Genomic DNA, 24,446 nt, shown 5'->3' on the forward strand with positions numbered 1-24,446 from the left:
GTAACCGTACAAATTTAAATATAGGACATCAAAAACATTGTTAGGCAATCATTTATTTTTGAAGCAGCCCTGGCTCTCCGTGGCTCTCTGAAGATGAGATGAAAATGCATCGCTATGATTTTATTTTCATTTTATTTTGAAAGGTGCTGAACACTGCAGTATTTAAACATTGCATGTGCACCGTGACGCCCCGCTGTTCTTGTGTGCTTAACCCCCGTTTGTGAAATGAATGTGTCGCATCAAGCAACACACTTGTGCAAAATGCGACATCAAAACAATTTCAGGAGGGCAGCATTCACTCGAGCTGATTGTTTTTGAACATTTCTGCAGAAGCGGACCGTAAAATGATGGACTGCTGGTTTCCTGCCGTATTGATGCCAGCTGGCACCGCACAGTTATGGTTTAACATACATTTCATAATGTATTGATACATATATATTATCACATTTACATTGTTTTGGAATTTGGTGTATAGAAGGAAAATAAAACATTCTAAACATGATCAAATTACAGGTCTCATTGTTCTTCATTGTTTACAGATGTTAGAACAGCAGTACAATGATCTGTAATCTAATAAATGACTGCAGATACAAATTGTTTAAATGTCTCAGGAGGGGGTAGTTGATTGCAGATTTACCTCTTACAGTAAACTCAGAATGTAAAAACTCTAACTGTGATGTTTATACATTTCTTACATAATTTAAAATCTTCACGACCTTTGGGAATTTCCCTGAACTAAGAGCCTTGGAAGCATTAGGACAGAATGTTAGAGACATTATTATTATTATTATTATTATTCTATTATCAAATACTGTGTATCTTGTATTTGGGAAAACTCTGAAATGAGGAGGAACAACTTAGACTTAAAAATTGTCAAATTCCCTTCCCCCCCTCCCCCCAAATAAAATATTATAGTTAGTATTAAGAATTAGGGAACATTTATTTTGAAAGTTCATTCTGAACAGCATTTTACAGTGAGGTCCGTGTATGTCTGTGTGCATTTACGTGTGTGTGTGTGTGTGTGTGTGTGTGTGTGTGTGTGCGTGCGTGCGTGCGTGTGTGTGTATATGTGTGTATATGTGTGAGTGAATAACGAAAGGATTATTCAGCAGTCTGTGACTCGCTGACTGATCTGACCAGCCAGTAGCTCCCTGTCCGGATGAAGAGATGAAGAGATGGAGCAATGGAGAGATGGATGCCTGCCTGTGCTTCCTCAGCCCTTTATGACTTAGCCCGTCTGTCTGTAATTGAAAAACTAGCTAGGCTGTGTTGTCTTGGGATTTGTCCCTTTATAATGCAGCTTCAAAACAGGAAAACCAATAGTGGGAATAGACCCCGAATGTAATTAATTTCGTGGGGGCGGGGGGTTGAAGGGTGTGTGTGTGTTTTGTGTGTGTGTGTGTGTGTGTGTGTGTGTGTGTGTTTGGGGGGACTATTATTGCAGGAGGAAGAATTCTAATCAGTTGCAGATTCCTTCCTGTTTGGTTAGCGTGACCGTGGCCAATTACCAGTGAACTCTGTGTTACAGTTTCACTTCCTGTGCTACCCAAAGAATGGACCGAGGCCGGCGCTGCAGAGCCCTGCCAGGATGGAGGGAGAGACACAGAGGGAGAGAGAAGCAATAGAGGGAGAAAGACAAAACTAGACACATGACGATGAGACTGTAGGAAAGTAAACAGAGCGGAGGAAGGGGGAAGAAAAAGGGAGGGTGAAATCTCTAGCCAGATCTAAGGTGCACAGACATGAAGGCACATACGTCCTTTATCCACCTAATATAGAACATGACGTGGTTTACAAAGGAAATGAAAAGGATTTTGGAGCTGACTTCTCTTGCTGCTTGAGCTGTTCTCAGGTAAAGCCTGAAACTGCAGAGCAACAGACCAAACTCAAGTCACAAATGCAATAACGCATAACTCAATCATTGCAGCGATGTTATCGAAAGACACAATTTGGCATTTCTGTTTTCCCCTAAATCGAATTAAACCACTGGACTAAACAACTGAAAGACAATTGCTACGGCATACCTTAATTTGCATAAAGTCTCCTTTTTTCTTTCAGTGCGTAGAAGTAACTCAATATGCCATGGTACTTCCTGGCAAATTCTCCATGCTTATTAAGCCAGATACTGCTTTTTGCTAACGGCTCTCCAAGCCAGTAGTTTACACTATATTACAACAACATGCTCCAAATGTCAATCGTGCTCTTTTTCTCAGGTCTTTTGCAGGAAGTTTTCTTATTTCTGCGTCAGAAAGAAATCTGCAAAAAAACACAAGACAAACTTGCCACCGCCACAGAGATTTCCATTGACAATCAATTACAACCTGACCTGCCAAAATGGTTCCCCTCGGCTTGATCCCGCTCCTCAATTCTCTCTCTCTTTTTTTTTTTTTTGCTCCTCCAGAGGGGTCTATTCCCATAGTTTCCCCCTGTAATAGTTTTTTGGCATATTACTCTCCCCAATCCCACCCCAGAGGTCTCCTATAATTCACTTTTGATATCATTGTTTAGTTGTAGAATTAGAGGAGGGGTGCACACTGGGAACAGGCAGGCAGGATTGGCAGTGGGACATTAATTCATTCATTGTAGTGTGATGTGATCGGTGCCGTCATTGCAGCCATGAATCATAGGGTTTTGGATCAAGGGAAGTTGCAGTACTGGGAAGCGATTTTATTAATTGAAATTGCATTAATTGCCTGGGATATTATGCTGCCAGTGCATAACAATGTCTTTATTTACTTAGTTTCTGGTTGTATACAGTGTTTTATGTAATTAATAGCTTTAATATGCGTGTTAAATATTAAGTTTTTATACATTTTTAATGCTACAATGCTCAGGAGTTACATCAATGAAACTGTTGAAATACATATTTTGAGTGATACAAAGAATAAATAAATACTGGAAGTGATGAGAACAAATTCTTTGACTTTGGTAAAATTCAGGAACTCTGTTTTATATTACCAAACAGATGACATGACATGTATTACCATTTTGCAGCACAGTTGAAAAACATCTCAAAGGGACCAAATACTGTAGCAGTTACAAGTGGAATAAACTGCTGGGAAGCCTATTTTACACACACACACACACACACACACACACACACACACACACACACACACACACACACACACACACACACACACAGTGAACTACATGAGAAATGGGCAAAGAGCCACACTATTCAGTGTGAACTGAAGGGTCCAAGTCGCTAAACTAATCCGAGTACCACACGATCCCACTTCTAGCTCCGTCTTTTGCTGCTGCTGCCTGGAATCATTTCACAAACACAAGGTATTCCTGGAAGAATTGATTCTGTTAGATAGTGCATTGATCATACACATCGCCTGCAGACAGAAGATGGCTTTACAAGCAATAAGATGGGAGACAATTATATTATTTTAGTGAAATAAGACAGAGTACAAGCAGCTAGTGCCAATAGCCCAGGCACGGGGGGTGGGGGGGGCACACGCGGCCCCCACTGTAGCTGCCGCGGTGTTTGTGCTCCATCCTCAAGTGGCACGGTAATCCACTAAACTTTCCTCCACCCGCTTCTCTCAATGCAATCAGGATGCGAAGGCTCACCAGTGATTGCGTTCATTTGTAAAAGCATCCAAGCCAAAATTGAACCCCAAGGCTGATAAACTATAAAGATGCTGATCAGATCGCGGCTAAGGAGTCCACACTTCAGGGCACAAGGTGTCAGGGCTGGAGCCAAAAGAGCAATGACTCTGTATACCTCACTCGGAGCCAGGCGGCTGCCCCGGAATACAAACAAGAGGAGAGAAAACATAAAAACGACAACAAACTGCACTTGGATTTTTCATCCCGCAGCATCTTTCAGAGGCGGAGGAAGGTATTATCTGTTCGGCAGATTAGCCGTTTCTTCAGATTCTTTTTGTTTTTTATCGACTCGATTGGTGAATTGGGTGCATTTATTGTTTGAGCTTTAGCAAATGCATTGCATTTTATTGATAAGCTCGGTGTGAATTTCATAATGCGTCTCAAGTAAAGTAGAAGCCCAAAAGAGATACTGTTCAGGGAAGTCGTGTTTTTTTTTTCTTTTTTCCTTGCAACAGAATATTATAAGTCAATTTGTCAGAATGAAAACGATACATAACTCTGCAAAGTCCAATCTATTTTGTTTTTAATACGTGCTCCACATGCCTATTGCCACAGCGCTTTAGGAGTTAGAGCAACTTTTTGGTCTGCTTTGCAGTTATTTCTCACAGCTATTGCACTGTCTGGCGCTAAATGAACAGTGTCATTACTTTAAACACACATATCTGCCTCCGCTAAAGCACAAAGATTGAGGACAGACAGACAGAGCGGTAGAAAGAAAGAAAGGGAGGATCTGAGGATGTTTTTTCCTCTCCATCTTCGTGGCCCCAGTGCGTTAAATGTCAAAGAGCAGTCAGCGGGAGAGACTGATTCCAGGAGGCGATGTGAATGGGACGATTGAAGACCCGCTTTGATTGACAGCTCTTCCTCTCTCGCTCTGCCCTGAGGGTGATTGACAATGTGGTTCATCTCACATTTTGTGACTGAGCTAATCCAGTAAATTCCTACCAGACGCAGTACAACTCAGCAGAGACCTGCCGTTCCTTTCCCAGGTGGAGTTTTTATTTTATCTCTTCCACCCAAAAATAAATATGTTTTTCCATCTGTGGCACTGAAAACAAACCGAGGAAGGGGGGGGGGACTATAATTAAGTGTAAGTACATAATTAAGCGAGTTTAGAGAAAAGTGCTAGTTTTCAATGAATTAAAATGTAGACTAATTACATGTGGGAATTAGCCTGCTGTTGTGCTAGTGATTAATATTGTCATAGGTTACTGTCTCGATATGCTGCCAGTTGGAAATGGGATCACCTTACTGGAACGATTGATCTCTTGCCAAGTTCAATAATTAATTGACTCAACAATCACTGACACGCAACTATCTCACACGTCGTCTCACATGCCCACAAGGTGCGCCGCTCGTCCTCTCAACCTTGCACCTGTATTTTGATGTTCCCAGAAATCGCTTCCGCTGCACTGCAGCTGGCTTTTCAAAGAGGGCCGAAGACACACAAGCAAAAAAAAATAGAGAGAATTAACTCACAAGACCTTCACCCCTGTTTAAAGGCGTGTAAGCACGATCACAGTAGCGGCCGAGGGTTACTGCAGTGTACTTCGTTTGACAGCCGTGACCCACATTACCGCAGCCACCCAATAAGAAGCCGAATGTGAGGAATATTTGACGCTTTCATTAATCATCATTCCTAAATGATCACTCTGCGAGGGTATGCATTTAAGCGTGATTAATTGCAGAGTGAGCCTAATCAAGCAATGAATTACCTGCCTAACCTTTTGCAGGAGGTTGGTGTTAACCTCAAGTCAAAGCAGTGGAACCCAGTGTGGTTAACTGTGTCAAGGAAAATTAAGAAGAGACAATAATTAGAATCAGCTAAGGAGCCCATGTTTAAAAAAAGATTCTGAGACTACAAAGCAAGTAAAAACTACAGTACTATGAAACCTTTTCAAACCAGCTGGATAAACTTTATAATGCACTGCAGATAAGCTGAAAAAGATGTTTCTTTTGTTGCTGAAATGTTGATGTAGTTTACATACAGTACAAACCGTTTTCTTTGAATGAATATGTGCAGCACTGTCATAAATAATTCTCTACTTTGGTGCACTCGGCGTCTTTCTTCTGTCCAAGCAGAGCCCAGAAGACAATACCCCAGTGTGTGCAGATCAGGTGTTTACCTCATAAGCATGATGAAAGCCTCACCCTTCCAATTTTGACAATGGCAGAGTGAGATAATAGCCCACCGAGATGATTTGAGAATGACTTGTAGAAGCATCAAGCTCGCATGGGGCATTGCACACTCTAAATGGTATGCGTTTGAAGTCGGAGAAACCGAGGGCCGTGGTAGACTTTGTCTGGTCCGCCTCACTGTGTTGAGGTATTGGGCTGCTGTTTACACTCAGAATAATGTCATTTCTTACATTGTGTTAATTTTCTATTCATGACATTCAAACACACACAATGTGACCGCATCCTTGAGGAGAGAATACATATTAAACTATACCCCCTTCATTTGACTCCAGCTTCAGAGCCAATACTCATTAGAGGCAAATATTTTGTTCACATACACAAATGAGCCCTCATAATTGCACGATATGCACAATTCAAATTCAAATCATTCCTTCTTGACACAGCCAATACATCTGTCATGTGGCTCCTCGTTTTTTTGTTGAATAATTAAAAAAAGAAATAGAGAAACATACTAATGAGAGAACCTTACTTGAGGGCTTTGCTGCTCCACTGACTATCATATTAATGTATTCCTGTGTGAATTAAACGCATCGTCAAACACCTAAGTTCCCTCCATATTTCCCTCTGAAGACGACGGCTGGACACCGGTGTCTACCTTGCCCTCTGCAAAAATGAAGGGCAGTCTTCATTATTACACCTCTTGTGATTACTTCTTAATAGCCATGTAGTAAAGGTCTCCTCTCTAAATTGACAAAAACACTGGGAATTTAGCTTTTTATGAGAATGACATTGTTTCGGTCAATGATTAAGTCATTACGATATGTTAAGTTGAATCTAAAGTGATATGTAGATTTATTACACCTTGCTTGACTTTTTCTTTCCCTGTACATGTTTATTATTTAAACAAAAATCTCTTTTTATGATCTATAAGTGACTGTAACATTATTTTTATTTTATCAAAAAAACTAAATATCGACAAAGTTTGTAGGTAGCTTTTCTTGTGAACACCAGCCGTCAACAGGATTTCTCCTCCTTCTGCCTGAAGCTCTGGTGGCTGCCAGTGAAGTCTGCGCCTGACCTTTCCCCACCTCCTTAAACCTCTCTCTGTTCCTCCCTCGTTCTGTCTATCCATTCAGCCCCGTCTTCCCCTCTACTCACCACAGATTGACAGTCATCACGGCTCCTTTCTCTCAGTAGCTGACAGCTTGAATCGGCTCATTAAGGCAAATTGGGAATGGGAGACTAAACTGAGCATGCAGAGTTATTTTAGAGGCCGCTTTGTGACAGAGCAAACATGCCAGCTCATGCTCCATATAATAGGCTTGTCCGGGGGTTGAAGAAATATGTTAGATGTAATTATCATAATAGACCATTAGTGCTTTAGTACTAAATGGGTGAGGCCACAAGAGTTTGGAGATAAGTTTATGGTTCTTATTATTTAGAATATGAGAGGAAAATTGGGTTCTTACACAGGCGCCAAACAAAGGCGCTGGAAGTACAAAGCATGCAGTTAAGGTGGGACTGAAATGTTAGTTTGAATATTTTGAATAGATTTGCCCATAGCTGTTAGAGAGCAAAGCAGGCAATGTGTGATTGATCACGTCCCACAGGGGCGACAGCCAGCATGCCATTTATACACAACAAACGGTGTTGGCTACACTAAACTAAGCTCACACAACCTATGCAGATTGCACAGTCTTTCATTTTCACATGTGCATGCTAAACCTGGCTGATAAACGATTTGCCTAGCAGCACTTCCGTCCATATTTTATCATGGCAGACAATGCTCGGTGGCGTTGCCAGACTTGGTGTATATCCAGTATTCAGGCAAAAAAGCTTCTTCTCAACCCCTCAACAGCTTGGCTCCCATAATTAACTTCCACAGGACTGATGGGGGCCTTAGTCAAAGGCTACAGGAATAGAATAGAATATAAGTGTAAAAAAGGTTGACAAAGACTAAACATGTTAAAAACCAAAAGAACACCCACTAACATACAAACAAAGATTATATTTGACAGACTGTCTTGGGTCAGTCATGCTTGAAACTTATTCATTGTTGCGCAGATAACCTCCGTCATACAGCAAGCTCCTGTTGAGGGCAGAAATGGCTGAAAGGATTAATGAATGTTTATACTTAAAGTTGCTAAACACGTCGAAAACCTTTAAGCCGTGGCACGCCTGCAACATTTTAAGCCATTATCCTGAATAAGGCAATTTTGCCAACAAATATGAGCAGGGTAGAATGTTAACTGTTGTATCCAGAGGCAATAGTGTCTGGTTAATCTGGAGCTCCAGTGATTTTCACTTTAAAAAAACTCACGCAGATATATATTTTTTTAGAGGAGTGCTTCCAAATTTGAAAGTGTCTCGATGAAGTAAACAAATGTTTTCTCATGGAGTTTTTTTTCATTATATTACAGCCTTTAAAACATATATGGTTTTAATTTTTACTTGCATGTTGCCATGTTTTTACAGTACAATGCAACAAACTGAAAGTAATTTCAATGGATACAACTTTTTTTACGGACATAAAAAACAATAAAACAATAAAAACATAAAACACCATGTCAGCACAGACAAATACTTCGCACATCTATAACGTGAGACAGGTGCGTCGATGAGTAGGTCAAAAGTTGCAAAGATATTCCCGAAAAAATGTCTAACAAATAAATTTAAATAGCTGGCAACGTTTAGGTACTAGACCATCATCAGGCAAAATTCTAGTCTAGTAGCGAAACGCAAGCTATGTTTGTAAGTCAGAACATGTGCGGGAGTTTCTTTGCAATAAAACACAGTGAAAAAATGTAAAAAAAGTATAATATGTAATAATCATATTCAGGTATAACGAGTGAAAATAAAATCGCTAATGCAGGCATTCACACGCATTGATAGGCAGTTGACCTGTTCTTTGGACACACACACACACACACACACACACACACACACACACACACACACACACACACACACACACAAAGGCAGGAGAAATACACACAGGTAGATAAAAAGACTAATGCACACGCAGACATCAGAGCAGATTGCTCAGCCTCTGCTCTTCCTCAGTCTAACTTTAACCAGACAGATCTTCTGGAGGCCCCGGGTGACTTCTCGACTCAATCTGATTGGACGGATCCTGTGCGTGCTTTTTGTTAAAAAGGGATCATTAATAGCCTGCGTACGACCTCTGACCATCCCTTTAAATCATTAGCCGGCCAACTGATGGTTTCTATTTACCCTCCCCATAGGAGATCTTAGAGAGGAGAGGAGGACTTGTTATTATGAGTATATTGTGACACTGGAGTTGAAATGTCACATTTACTTAGTTCCTGGATGCTTTCAAGTAAAACAGAGGAAAAATAAAAGCATGATAATTTAACTAGGGCTCTTCACTTCCATGATTTTTGATAAGACAACACTTAATGTGTCAAATATATAAAAAAGAAGCTATATAAAAGTGCACCTAATAAATCTTGATCAACTTTAAGATACACCCTCTTTAATGGCTGCACATATATACAACTTTAAAATAAATAAGTTAAATCAAAATTTTTTGACAGGTTCTTTTAAATTAGTGGTGAGGCAATTTGAAATAAAGTAAAATAAAAGTTAAATTTTTAAAGTCTGCACACAGGCCAGCTTGTTCATCCACATGTGTGCCTATTTGTGTGTGTGTGTGTGTGTGTGTGTGTGTTTATATATAAATGAGATAGGAGGGTAGCTCCCATTCAGTAACCTATCACTTGAATCTGGCTGCGGGGCACAAAGTCCATTTGTCACGTCACGCTTTTGTTATCGCCCTGCTCTTTAGAGAAAACAAACAACAAAGCGCACAAAAGACCTCCACCGAAAACCGCTGCCTCCTCCAATGAGAGGTTTGCATCAGATATGATGGGGAGTGGAGGAGAGCTGTGGCTCTGCACAAGAGGAGGAGGGAGATGTGTGAGTAAATGCGTGTGTGTTTGAGCGTCACTGTGTGTACGGCATGTGTTTGTGTGTATACGCGCATTTGGGTGTGTGTGGAGGTGTGTGTGGGAGGTGTGTTAGAAGGATACCCGGAGCCTTGCCGCACCGTCCCGTGCCTAAATCATGTGTACAAGCTGTTTCCAATAAACTGTTAAATTTGATAAAGAGGTCTGGTATTATATTACAAAGCCCACAGGGCACTCGGACCTCTGCTATCATGAATACATTTTGCCTGATAATAATGCTGTGACTTCAATCGCCGCCACAGGAAAAACTGCTGCCCTTCTGGAAATCAAGTTGCGAGGCAGGGTGACACCTGTATAAATGGACAGGTGATGAGATTATAATATATTTATGCTTTCTGGGTCAGCGTTAAGGGACTTCTACAAGTGAGCGTGAGTAACACAAGGGACTGGAGGGCGCGAGTGGGAGTGCCACGGGGGGGAAAATCCTCTCACCTCAAAGAGAAGGCCTTTTATTCATGAGGGGGAAGCTGCAGAGAAATACAGTGGCATTTGCTTATAAGTCATTGTAGGCACAGTGGGGAATGCGTGATAACAAAGATCATCTCCGGTTATTTTAGAGGATATACAGTATTGGATAAATTAATGAAAACAAATTGATAGTGTGGCCAGTGACTGTACATAAAACAATTTACATACTAAAAATCACTCTGTCACAAACGCGCTACTGTAACTTTAGCCAGTACCCAATGTTTTGAGGCAGTGTTAGTGCTATTTTTGTTAAGTCTTACTAATTGCTTATATGTTTTGAATCCAACATGCTTTTTGTATTGTTTTTGTATAACTAACAATAGATTTGTGACAGTTTTATATTAAAACTTGATCTTGTTGTGTCTCACACTGGGTCAACATATTTTAACCATTTTCTAGTTCAATCCCAACAGTAATATAAAAAAAAAAAATAACACTAAAATTGGGTCAAAACATTATATTAATACTGGGTAAAGTTAAGCCAGTATTTGCAAACTGGGACCCAAACTGGGTCAATTTTGTGATTATTAGCGTGTAATATCAACATTTCGAATTAAATGATTGAAGATATCGATAAACATATGAGATCAAACCTCTCATAACCTTTACACCGTTGGGAAAACATGCAAACACAGACACCAGAACAAGAAAAAAACCAGTCCTATCCCAGAATGTAAGAATTCATTACTGTGTGAGCAGCAGTGTTACTTGGTATTCCCGGCTGCACCAGTCTGTCCCATATCTCTGGTCTCCATACAGTATCTAGGTAGCTAAGAAGGTAGGCAGGTGATGAATGTTCAGTAATTGTAAGAGTTCAGTGGTAAAAAGATTCAAATCCATGACAGTGAGAAATGGAAGAAAGCCCCGGGGGAAATTTCAGGCTGTGAGGAAGTGCATCCAACCTGTCTAAATAACAGATCACACCTCAACTTGGTCACTTGCTCAGAACGTGCTCTCTGATATTAGAAATGTGCCTTTATTGCAAATGAGTTTCGCTGTGCGATCCAGTGCAGCAGCTTCCACAAGTAGAACGTAGTATCAAAGCTATAGTACACATAATAAATCATGTAAGACTTTAGGAAGATTAAAGTTTCAGCAAATAAATTGTGAAAAATTAGAATTGAGAACAGACATAGGATAGCTCTGCGGTACTCCTGCTGCCACTTTGAAGGGTTCGAGGTTTGCTCAGTGAGTACTATTTGCATAATTATGAGATGTTGAAGGGCTGTTTAGGTGTGCAGAGTATAGGAGGATGAGTCTGTGTGTGTGCATCATGCACATGAATCTGTTTGTGTCTTGTATGTATATATAATGTATATTTTACCGGACATGTCCATACATTTCAAATTGCATAATTTGTGCTTCGACAACTTTTGTCAGCCACGGAGGTTGGTTTGGGAGATTAAAGAACGGTTTTCTTTTCAAAAGTTTACTGACTGAGCAGCTTTGTATGAGACAATTTCAAATTTTAAATTTTAAATTTTGTTTGAACTATAGCTACACACAAAGTTTCTGTTTTTAATTACGAGACAAAGTCTGGGTAATGAGCTGCCAGAACTATTTTTTTTCTTATTTTACGGATTTATTTTTTTAGAGTGCAGAAAATTTGTGTATTTGCCTATGCATGGTAAGAAATAGGTATACGCGCTTACTGTACGGATGTGTCAAGCGTGTCTTAAGTGTGTTTGTGTGCTTGTTACTGACACGACTCCTCAGGACTACTTGGTGCTAAGGTGACAACCCAAACTAAATATTGGTCAAATAAAACTCTAATCACATACATTTTTAATCTTAACCAATAATGGACTTTGTTTAGACATGCAGCTTTAAACCACGTCCCACTAGGCTCAAGACAAACACCCCACTCATTACGAGTGGATGTGAGATTTGGCCAGCACGCCTCTGATTCTGACTGGAGATTTTTATGACTCACTGTAAAAGTCAAAATTAAATACAACAAAGAATGGATTTTCTTTGGCAAGCAACTCAATGAATAACAGGCTGGTTATTATGACTGAGCCGTGATTATTATCAGCATTGTTATCAAGGATTTTGTAAGATCAGTGTGTGTGATCCATGTGCTGCTCTTTTCATATCTTTTCATATTTGCACATGCACATCTCCCCCCCCTCCGCCCCAGAATACTTGTGTCTTATAATCTGGCTGTCATGATTTCATTCACCCTGTTTGACACCGCACCACTTAACCAGTCAAACCTCAGTCATGAAGCTGAACATGCCTTATCCCATCCATATTGGAATGTCAAGTAGCATTTTTGAAGCTTAACAATCTATTGGTGATTACTGAAACACATTAATTGATGCATTTCCTTCACCCAATCAGGAGTTAGTGAGCAGAAAACCAAGTCTTGGAGCCTTATAATTGTTGAGCAGTCAAACTCTTCCATGTAGCTGGCATCGCTTTTCTCTTTCCTGCTGAAATATTATCTTAATTTACTCATCAAGCATGGACAAAAGAACCTTATTTTATCAACAAGTAGCTGTCACCAACTTTTACAGTATTCCAATATCTTATTCAACGAGTTTTCACAGATGTATGATATATGAAAAAGGAAAGCTGATGATAAATACCTTCTGTGGGTATGCTACTTCCAACAAAGTTTTATAACTTCATCATCAAGGATGCCGCCTTGGTTACAGTTACATTGCATAAATCATCAAGGATGCTTACACAGAGCAGTGCCTGCAGGTATTTCCCAAAGCCTGGGATAAAACTTTTTACTAATAATATGGGAAGACTTCATCACTTAGTCACAGCGAAACTGCATAACACATCAAATGACAGGAGGAAGAAGTTTGATGCTAAAGGGTGATCACTGCTGTCAATACGGAACTGCACACGTGGGCAACATCTTCCTCAGAAAGGACACAGATCTGCAAACATTATGAAATTGGAGAGACAGCGCAAAGACAAAACCCCACAAAGCTAGTGAGTGTTGCCTCGAGCTGTTGTCCGTGTGCAACAACTTTACAATAAACTAACAATCTAAGTTTAACTCGACGGTCAGACAGACAAAATATAGTAAGAGAAAACATGAGGGGTCGTCTGCTTCACTGGAAGTGCAGGGCTCATAAAGAGCTGACCTTACCAAACAACAACAAATGAGCACCCTGTCGACTTCCTCCCAAGTTAAGCTGTAGAAATACAGACCGGACAACTGGTATTAGCGGGACAATCATCTGGCCCTCGCATTATTAATGACATGATTACTGCACAGACAGAATGAGGGAGAGAAAGGGGAAGACAGAAAGAAGTGAAAGTAAAACGGAAACCTGAAGAGAAAAACTAAAAAGGAAGCAGACAGACGGGTTTTAGAAAGAAAAGAGATGGATTGACATCCCCTTCAGAGGCTTGTAGAGAGGACATTTTCTCTCTATTTTGGGTGGCTGCACCTTCCCTCATCCTTAATTGGAGTCCTCGGCTGTATCCCACTGTCCCGTACTCTGGTGGCGCCCCCCAAGGTGCAGGGAATTACCGTGTCTGCCTCCCCTCCTCTATATTTAGGCCATTTAAGGTTGCATGGCTTTAAAAGGGAAAGTCAAAAGATGCCATTCTTCATGAATGTCTGTGGATATGAATAGGGTCGCCGCTCCTCTCCCTCCGTCCCCTCAGGAGTTCACCTTTTCAAATATAACGAATGCCTCAATTAAAGTCCCTTTCAAACACCATGCTTATTTTTCGATAACAATCGTCCGCCGCTCCCCTTTAGTGCCTCTGCTCTCTCCCCTTTCTCTCTCTCTTTCTCCCGAGGAAGGAGGGATGTAAAGGGACGTGGAGGGCAGATGATGCTCTTGTGTAAAGAGGAATGAAAAGAGGGAGAAAAGACGGGACAAAGATGAACTTAGAAAAAGCAAAGAGAAACAGAGGAACAGAGAAAAAAAAAAGGAGACAGCAAAGGAAAGGTGTGTGTGTGTGTGTGTGCGTGTGTGTGTGTGTGTGTGTGTGTGTGTGAGAAAGAGAGGTGTGGTTATGACGGAGGGATGGATGCGGGGCCTGGAATGATGTGAGCCAGCAGATGGCAGGGTAAGAACAGTAATATGGCCAGTTAGACTCTGTCTGTCTGTAGCCAAACAGCAGGTCAGTGGGGAGTCCTCAGCCTCACACACACACACACACACACACATACACACACACACACACACACACACACACACACACACACACACACACACACACACACACACACACACACACACACACACATACACAAAGGCAGGAGCTATACACACAGGTAGATAAAAAGACTAATGCACACACAGACATTCAAATACAGTCAGGCACAACAGCACATACACAACATACTAATGTTCACGTCTGAATGCATTTACATGTTAGACACATTATGCATGATTACTTATTAATGCAAACACATGCAAGCACCCATTCACGTTAGGTCCACACATGTCCTTTGTTTTTGCCAGTCATCTCTTTCCTTGTAGGGCTGTCTGCAAACATGTACTCAAGTGACAAATAGTTAGTCGTCCTTTTATTGTGTTGTATGTTTTTTAAATGGTCAAGATCCATTTAAAAACAATAAAGCAATCTACATTATGTTTTTTTTTTTTTTTTTTACAGATAGTTGATTTGTTCTCTTCAGCTGTCTGCTCCCAATAAGTTACTCGAAATACTAATACCGTCGTTTGCGCCGTGTTGTCGCAAAGTGACAAAGTGAAACTAATGCTGAATAATGCGTTCTTAGGCCGTCATTAGCATCGGAATAGGGAAATGCATTAGGACTCTATGGAAGATGGCTGGCTTTAATAAAAGACCACTTAAAGATGGCAAACAACAGCAAACAAGTAAATCTAAAAAACATGGGCCCTGCTCGCTCACTTAAGACCCGTGGACATTATCAGCATCTAAACTGTATGGTAGTGGAGATTAACTGCCTGGTGTTGTTTAGCTTAGCTTCATCTTGGCTGCGTTCGATTAAGCTCTAGGGAGGAAACCAAAGACAGACTTTTTCCATTCAGTAATATCGACTAATTAATAATTATGTCAGTGCCTCCTTCCCCAGCTTTTGGTTACATGCTGGTTTGCGGCCATGATCGCAAAACGTGTTCTTTTGTTGTTGGTGAAAGCATACACAGCAATTCTGTTTACTGCGTCTTAAACACGTGCCTCTCTGCATGCAAATACACACAACTAAATTTGACTGGAGTAAATGATGGTTTACTGTACATGTTGCACGGGGTGCAAGTGGAGCACAGAGGGTATTAAACTGGTTCAGTCACTGTTAGAAACTAACAAGCAGGCTTGTTGTGGAGTTCGGTGTGGTTTTCATGGAGAGCTCCAGCTGTTTAACATAGAAGGGGGCTCAAAGCTATCTGTGCCTTTGCTAAGAGGCAATATATTTGAACATTCTCCCTCTCTGTCTATATGTGTCTGTCTCTCGCCCCCGCTCTCTGTTTATACTGGTCTCTCCCTCTCTCTTTCTTAGCCAGTCTAAACCAATAATGTATGCTATCTTTATCTTGAGAGTCACGGTAATATCATATAGCACACAGACATCCCCACTTGCCTTTTGGGCTTTTCTGCCTTTGACTCTGAGCGGATAGTCATCGTCGAGAGCGTCTCCTGACAATTTCCAAAATGCTTGTTTATGATGGTTTGTTTATGATTATTTTCAGTAGAATTTGTCCCATTTCTTCTGACTGATGTTTATAGAAGAGTACACTGGCAAATTGGATGGTGAAATCTCTGGTGATTTTGTCCCCTTACATATCCGACACAACGGCAGTAAATAAATCTCTCAGACTCCAATAAAATATGTTATTTCTTCCCTATGAATCATAAGACATGGCCCGGGCTTCATTTCTGACCATACTATGTTGGCTGCAGGCTCTGAGATTTTTCAGAGAGAATTATAAGATATATAGAGGAGGACAGTGGCTGTTAAACTCTGTCAGGGAAAACACATTTTCAAACAGTTTCTCAAAATCAAAAATGATTTTGCAAACTCATTTGGAAGTGTCACTGGTACACTATGCTGCCTTTATTACATTTTACCCATATTGTATTTATTTAAATCAGTAGTTTTTATTTTACATCCCTCTAGAATCCATACATTTTAATATTTTGTCTTTCATTTTAAGCCTTCTTAAGATTCTCAGAGGTTCAACCGCCCTTTCTTTGTGGAATATGATGTGAAATATGATGTGAAATATGATGTAAATGGTTGACAAAAGGAAATAAGCTTATAAACAAAGTAAGGGTTAATCATCCACACCTGTGTTGACTGCTTGTGTATTGTTAAAATCCCCCCCGTCTCTTCTATTTACCCACTTCAGCATCACTCACTCATCTTCCCTACGAGTCCCTACCAGCCTAATATTATCCTCCTAAACCCAAACAGCAGTTTACACCGCTGCTTTTCACCTTGTCGGGTCACAATGCAGCAGGCATGTCGAGGCAGATCTCTATTTAAAGATGGTGAAAATGTTTGGGTGGCTCAACCCTTTCAAATTAAGTGGATGGCATCCCAGGGAGGCCTATCAAAAATGATTAAAAAGGGTGGAAGACAGCATGTGTGTGAAGTGTCAAGACGAGTCGGCACAGGCTAGCCGACCTGCACCGAGAGCCAGGAAGCTTATTAGCATTTCAGCGCATAGCAACCTGCGTAGCCTCGAGCACTGATCTTAACACGGTCTGTCCAAAACTGCACAGTCTTTCTCTCTCTCTCACTCTCTCTCTCTCACTCTCTCACTCTCTCTCTCATTCTCTCTCATTCTCTCTATCTCTCTCTCTCTCTTTCTCTCTCTCTCATTCCTCTTTCTCCTCCTGCATGTTCAAAAAAATATTCATGTCAAGTTGGTGCTTCACTCAAGTGAGGAATGCTTCTTTGTTAACGTCAAATTGGAGCTGCAGCCTGACAGAGAGTGTTTGTATACGATACTCTGAGAAGTTTAACGCCGTCCAAATACCGCGTGGGGAATGGCGAAGGTGATACCAAGTTCTCAGTTATCAGATCGTGGCATCAGATTGTGAGTGTTGAAATACGTTATAGCTGTGGTTTCAAATCGTCTGAGGTGGAAATTGAATTTGACTCAGGCTCATTAAAACAGTAAAATTCCTGTCATGTTTGGACCCAGCAGAAATGTCCGTTTTTATAGTGGTAACAGTCTGCACTCATGGAGCCAATATATTTTTAGGCAAATTTCAAGTGCCATCGCCAACTTTTAGACATTCATTTGGAAGACCTTTTAACTTATGGAGATCCTTCTGAAGCATAAAGTATGTTTAAGTTTCAGTTTGATCAAATGCTGCAAGAGTATTTTAGTTAGAAAAGACCAGTCAGACGCTGCAGGCTAAAAACCACTATCTGGACAAAAAGTGGCACTCTCTTTCATTTTTAATCTCTGTCATTCCCTTTTTTCATCCTACCGTCTTTGTCTGAGTCGGTATTGACTTCATGGCTGGAGAACAAAAAAAAAAAACGTCGCTGCAACCTCTCCTGCCAGACATTTTTCAGACAGAAGAAGTAAAGTTAAAGTAATTGTAAAAGTATGTTTTAACCACGGTATGGAATTTGTTAAAATGTATTTCATCTTTCTCACTGGGTGTTGTTATAAAGATACCATCCATGATTGACTACACCCGATTATTATAATCAAGCTAAAGCAAAATAATAATGTTCCACTCAAATATCAAGTCTCAAATGTAAAGCTTAAAGACAACCTTTAAACCATAAAACTGTAAAACATAACACATAATAACAACCAGTATACCTCAAAAACATAAGCAACCAGAACAAAACCCTGTACAGTCTTTACAAAGGTTTCTGTATTATGTTTCCCTCCCCTTCCCTCACTCCGTCCCTCCCTCCCTCCCTCCCTCCCCCTTTTTCCTCCACCGAGATGCGAGAGCATCACAACTGGACCTGGACGCTTAATCAGTCACGGGGGCGCGCCATCTTTCGATATCAAGCATTTTATATGACTTTATTGACTCTGAGTTTTTATGCTCTTCTTCATCCTGACTGAGAATGGGCTGACGGCGCTCTTCCAAGATAGGAGGCCATTTTGTGGCTGAGCTCTGTGCTCAACAATGTGACTAATGGGAAGCCCTGCAGGACTTTCGGGGGTATCACTCAAAAACAAAGTTTGAAACAGTGAGGAAGAGACTTGTGTTTACAGATGCACTTTGGCAACAAGTCATTTAACATTTTCAGATGCTAATGCCCAATGCTAAAAGGCTCAACCTTTGCTTTGCGGGAAAAGGGGTTGCTTCTAAAATTGATAATTAAACTGTCGTAATGTGCGCTCACATACAGCGGGTATCCTTTGTCCCCAGACTAGCTCGTCTCACTGAAGCGACCTTGGGAGGGGGAGTCTACCTTATAGCTCCCAGCTCTCCACAAACCCCCACAGAGCATCTCATTGTCTCAAATTAAAGATAAGGTCTGCCTACTTTGTGTACGGTAGCTACCCTACCTTTGGCATGTGGTCGTTGCTAATTACTTTGAGCTGTTAAGGGAGACATATCTGGGGAGACAGGCAGGAGGGAGAGACCTACAAACCCAGTTTAAAAGAAGAATCTGATTTTCCCATTGCTCCCGATGGCTTTGTTTGACCTGTTGGATATGCATTGTTCCGATTCTAGGTTGGGTTATACCTGTTGTTTTGCTCTGCTAAGAGTGAATGGTGTGAATTTCTGCAGCTGTGCGGACTGTGTTTACAATCATATCTGTGTGTAAATAAATAAGAGACAATGTATGGAATAATGTAGGAAGAGGTGCTGTTGATCACGTGTAATCTGTGGATTTGTGAATGCGTAGTGGGTAGGTCAATATGCCCTTAGGAAGCTGCTTAAGTCTCAGCCTCTCCTGTGACCTGGCCCCCGGTGTTAGTTTGTGGCCTGGGAGTGTCAACTGTCATAAATAGGTGCAATTTCCTGTAAAACAATATCTGTGGCTGAACTTGCTCTGGGTCCTGATTATCGAAAGGAACAAATGGCGAGGGCATTTATTAGTTGAAAACAAAACAAAAGTGGCTTTAATCAATTTTAAACCGTAAATTAGCTGGCATAAATCATGGTCCGGGCTGCAGCAGGCCGTGGTGGTGGTGTCAGGGATCTGGTTTAGCGTGCTCGCTGCCTGGTAAACTGCTCCATTTAACTCCCCTCCGACTCCCACTGGCTCATTGCTAAATAAGGATATCAATTAGGCTAAAGCACTCAGCAAAGGCTCCCAAGTTAACCATCAGCCAAGGCATGAATGGATCTTTGGGGATATTGACTGCTGCGGCAATAGGTTTGTAAGTGGGCTGACCAAGGGGTAATTAAAGCAGCATTATCATGTTACGCCGTTTATGGTACTTCTGCGGCTCTATGCCGTCCATGCAAGCAGGGATGTTTATTCTTGTAATCAAGTGATTTAAATGTGTAGAAAGGTCAGTTCTGGGTGTGTCTGAGTGCTTAAGTGTATTTTGATGTTACTAAAATGGCTGCCACAGAATCTTAAGCAATATAGTTGGTGTTGTTTAATCCCCCTGAACAGTGCATGAAACATCAACAATTTTGCATACCTTAGCCATTACAACAACAAAAAAATCAAAAATAATGCTAATTTCAATGTCAATATTTCCATTGAGATTCTGTGAGTAATGTCTTTACATGATATGAGGAAAATCATAAGGGGTAAGCTCAATCCCTCCCGCTATATGAGGTGGCCTTGATGTATGTGCAATTACAGCATAATTACAGAGATAATTACTGTATGGGCAAGATTAATAACTTTATTAGCTAAAATGGTTCACTTTTAAAAGAGGGAAATCTATACGTTGGTCTTGCAGATCTAAATTTGCTGAGAGTCAATTAACGGGCTGATTTTGTATCTCATTACTCACGTGTTTCACCTTGGGAAGGCACCTTGAGAAGCTAAATTTAAAATGTAAAAAAAGGTCAGGAAGTCCCTTGTACAATTAAGCCAGGAGTTTCTAAAGAATTCCATCATTATTGAGGAAATGACAGAGTGTCTATTTTGGCCAATCTAACAAGAAAGACCTACTTCACAATTAAATCTTGTTAACTGTCGGACCAGCCTCTTCAACATATCTCAATTACCAGAGGAGGGGAGTTAACTGCAGTCTGCACAGTTTTTATGTTGGTTTTTACTCTTGTTTTTGACAGGGGAGGGGGGGGAAACTACATTCTGAGTGCCTGTGTTTTGACTGAGCAAAAATTGGCCCTTAAGCTCCTTTAAAACAATAATAACTTCTCCTCTTTAATTTAGCCAACCTCGCCATGTTGACAGGGCTAGATTTGTCTTATCAAGACCTATTAACCATTTCCATTTTCTTATTAAATGCATGCTGTATAATTTGTGATTTTTTTCCAACGTGATGTAATTATGATGTATCATTTCCCTCAAATAAAGGCCCTGTCCTCTCTTGGTGTTAATTTGAGCGTGTGAACTTTATACTTTGAACTAATTGGTTGCTGTCGAAATCCCCTGAATATGAGTAATTCGATCAGGTATTCCATAACCATTGTACAATTTAATTTGAGTAATTTAATTGGATTTGACTGCTCATTTCTGGGCCACTCTCCACTCAGTATTCAAGAACTGCAGAGCTGCAGAGGTATCCTGAGGCAAACACACACACTAGCTGCCACCAGTCTCTCACACCAACAGAGCTGGAACTTCCCAGCAGATAGCACAGCTGGATCAGACAGTGGACAACTGGATCGCTGCTTCAAGATACTATGCATTCAAAGTGGGTGATGTTAAAAGATAAAGTGAAACAAAATGTAAGGTTAAGATCTTTAATTCAAGGTGATGGTCAGCCCACACTACTATCCATCATGGGTCCGAGGTAATAAGAACATAATATGTTTACACAAGCTGTGATTTTTCTCTATTTTAACGCTAAAACAGAGGGATTGCTCTTCATAAATTTCATTAACGCAGGCAATGCCATCTCATTTCATCGCTCCTCCAACCAATTGAGCTTGTACCCTGCGCGTAATGTCATTCACGCTGCACCACACAGGACTTTATCTGTCCTTAGAGGGTCAGCCATCTTGTCTTAGTGATAGCTGAGGCCTGGAGACTTCGAGGCGGCAGAGAGCAAAAGCAGCAGAGACAGGCTCCCCTGACACCCTGATGTGCTGGGAAAACAGTGCAAGGACCATGCTGAGAGACAGAAAGCGAGCAGATTAAAAAGAGAGGAAGAAAGGGGTGAGAGAGAGAGAGAGAGAGAGAGAGGAGAGAGAGAGAGAGACAAACAGAATAGAGATACTGAGAGAGAGATGCCCATGGGCAAGACTGGCGCTGTCTTGCCTGGGCCCTCCTCCTAATGCCAGAGACTGGGATGACGCTGCCACTCTGCATCAGCCTTATGTAGTATTCATAGCAGCAGGTCCTTCTAACACAATTTGTGACCTCCACCCCAGCAGAGGAATATTGGAGTTTAACAATGGCCGGCTCTGTAGGGAGCGAGCACGTCGAGACCCCGGCGAGCAACTTCCCCGTCTATTATTTCTCTTTTTATATATTGTGTAGAATGTGTCTTTTCTGGGGAATTCTACAATAAAATGACTGTTATTTATCATTACCAAGCTCTTTATCATTTAGTCAATAAAAGGCCTCTCACTTTCTCCCTCTCCTTCCCTCCACCGCAGTCTGGGAGTCAGATATCTGTATTAGTCCCCCCTCCTGCCTCGGGGCGAGCTGTGTCAAAAGCTAAATCATGATCAGCTATGGCTTTCTGGCTAAATTGTGTATGAAGGCCTTGGGCGGAAAAGGTGCACATGCTCATTATTGGAGACCAAGAGAGAAAGAGAGTGAAGTTTGCACAAACGCACTCGACCACGCGCATGCACACACACACACACACACACACACACACACACACACACACACACACACACACACACACACACACACACACACACACACACACACACACACACACACAAGCAAAACAAGGCTGGATCGCAACACACATATGCTAAGAGTACGTGGGTCATGAAGATCTGTGGTAATACCTTCAAGTAATGACATGAATCATGTGAATGGTTGACTTTTTACATGCTGATCACCACGTTACGCAGTTTTCAATAATCTGTTCGAAATTTGAGACGCAACGCTCATTCTTTCTAAGCCAGAGAAGAAGTGTGCCCCAAAAAACTGAGCTTAAATCCACATTGTTGTATGATACAAAGTTACAGTACTTGCAGTGTGTTGGAACAGTTCTAGAGGTTGTATCCCCAGGAATTATTCACCTCCCGATCCACGTTCAGTGCCAACATAGGAGGTAGTGTGCCCTTCAGTGGGGCAGAAGGTTGGGGGGGGGTGGTATGTGGGCATCTAGACTTTCATTCAGGTGACTGGGGTTTGTGTCCTGTTATAGACCTGCAATTAACGCTTGCCTTTTAATTAACTATAATGATATTTCCCTAATATTAACCAAATGTTTTAGATGCCTAATGCTAGACATGCCTTAACCCAACCCTGTCTTCTAGAAAGTACATTCATATGCTAATTTGCAACGGCAAATAGTAATGGAATGCTGCTGTGTTACGTTTTCTATTAACATTATGAGGAACTGTTATTTTGTTAACACAAAAGATGTTTGCTGACAATGCATTCAATTCGTTTTTTGGGGGATTTTAGCAACTAAAACAGGATTAAACGTTTATATTTTTATTTTTTTAGGTTTAGGCACTCACAGCACTTAAGGTTAGGGAAATATCGTGGTATCGTGGTGGTTTTAGATATTGGAAAAGTCAAAACTGCCCTAAAGCACGAGACCAGAGGTGTTACTTCATTAACATTTACCTGAAGCCACAATCCTTACTTAACCTTTGTCAGTCGAATCCTAATTGGCTGTACAATAATCAACTATTTGTTCCTTTTCTTCTCACATTAACGGAGTTCGGTGGGATGTTAAGGGTGACAGCGACGTACATAATATAGTAAACAAGTTAGCCCTCCGAGCAAATGCGTGCTAACTGTGGTAAAGACGGATCAGAAATGTGCAACAACACTTTTTGCCAATTGAGATATGACACAAAGGCCAGGAGCTATATCATATTAAGATACTGTGAACATAGGCGCCAATTTATGTTTTCCTCCGTGGGTGCTCACGGGCACACGCCCTTTAAAAGAAAAAGTAGTCAAAAAATGTTTGCATTTCAGAACCTAAGGAAATGGACAGCGGCCAACGCGAACACACACGCCTATTAACTCGATAATAAAGCCGTAAAGTAGGCTATCTTTCAACTCAGGACAGCGCCACTTCTCACAAATACAGATAGGATTGGAGATGAAAAGTTTAACTGACACGTAACCACGATCAGCAGGGGACTGACAGCGACATAACCAATCACACTATGACAGACGCTCCACTTAGCACCAACTGCCATGTTTAATTTTAAATAAATGTAGCCTACTGGCAGTCTGGAACACGTGAGTGCTCAGTATTTTTATTTTTTTGTAATGTATCGGCGCCTACGACTGTGAGCTGTAAATTCACCACTAAGCGGAATGCAGAAGGTAACATTCTCTTTGAGACTGACATGCAAGGCCTCTATTATTCCGGACAGCCTGCCTCCATCTCACTCAGCAAACAAATAATATAACTTTTCCACATTTGTTGAGGCCTACCCAGCATATGCAGGACACGTGCGCGATGAGAAACATCGACCGTGATTCCTACTGTAAATTCAGAGCCTGAAAGCATCAGCTAGCTACCCGAGCATACAGGACTTGGTCTCCCCTTCAGGACATTATCACCTTGTCCAGTCCTCTGGAGGACCCTCCTCTCCCCTGTGGACCAGCGCTCCCTGCTAGCGCTAATTAATTAAGAGGGCAGGTTGGCCACAGTGGAGAGCGGGCCCAGAGCCTTTTCATCTACAAGACAGGATGCCAAGAGACTTATTGCCTTCTCTCCCAAAAACGCCACTGCTATGCTATGTATGAAAACTGTACTGTGAGGGGAATTAGCTGTAGCTGTCGTAATAAGACATTTCTTTTTCATATCCTGTGAGCGTGCTATAACTACCTGTCTGCACTGTGCATTGTCAATTGATTTTTTTTGGATAACCAGCTCACTTTGTCTGTAGTTTAATAGTATAAAAATGATACCCACCTATGATCCATAGGTCTTACTGTATGTACTGTAACCTTTGACCTACTAGACCTTTATATTACAATACACCACTTAACACCAGTGTACAGCCCTACATCATAACATTTGCACATGG

General features: G+C 41.2%; 1 long non-coding RNA gene across 1 annotated transcript in view; it reads left to right on the forward strand.

Annotated features, from left to right (window-relative positions):
- The window catches only part of LOC120552466, a 12,722-nt gene extending 12,250 nt beyond the window's left edge, over positions 1 to 472 (forward strand). Inside the window, exon 5 of the long non-coding RNA XR_005638011.1 lies at positions 331 to 472. This is a non-coding gene — a long non-coding RNA (uncharacterized LOC120552466). The remainder of the gene's footprint in view (positions 1 to 330) is intronic.
- The last annotated feature ends 23,974 nt before the right edge of the window (positions 473 to 24,446 follow it).

Source organism: Perca fluviatilis, chromosome 22, assembly GCF_010015445.1.
Source record: "Perca fluviatilis chromosome 22, GENO_Pfluv_1.0, whole genome shotgun sequence".
In the NCBI taxonomy this organism is placed as follows: domain Eukaryota; kingdom Metazoa; phylum Chordata; class Actinopteri; order Perciformes; family Percidae; genus Perca; species Perca fluviatilis.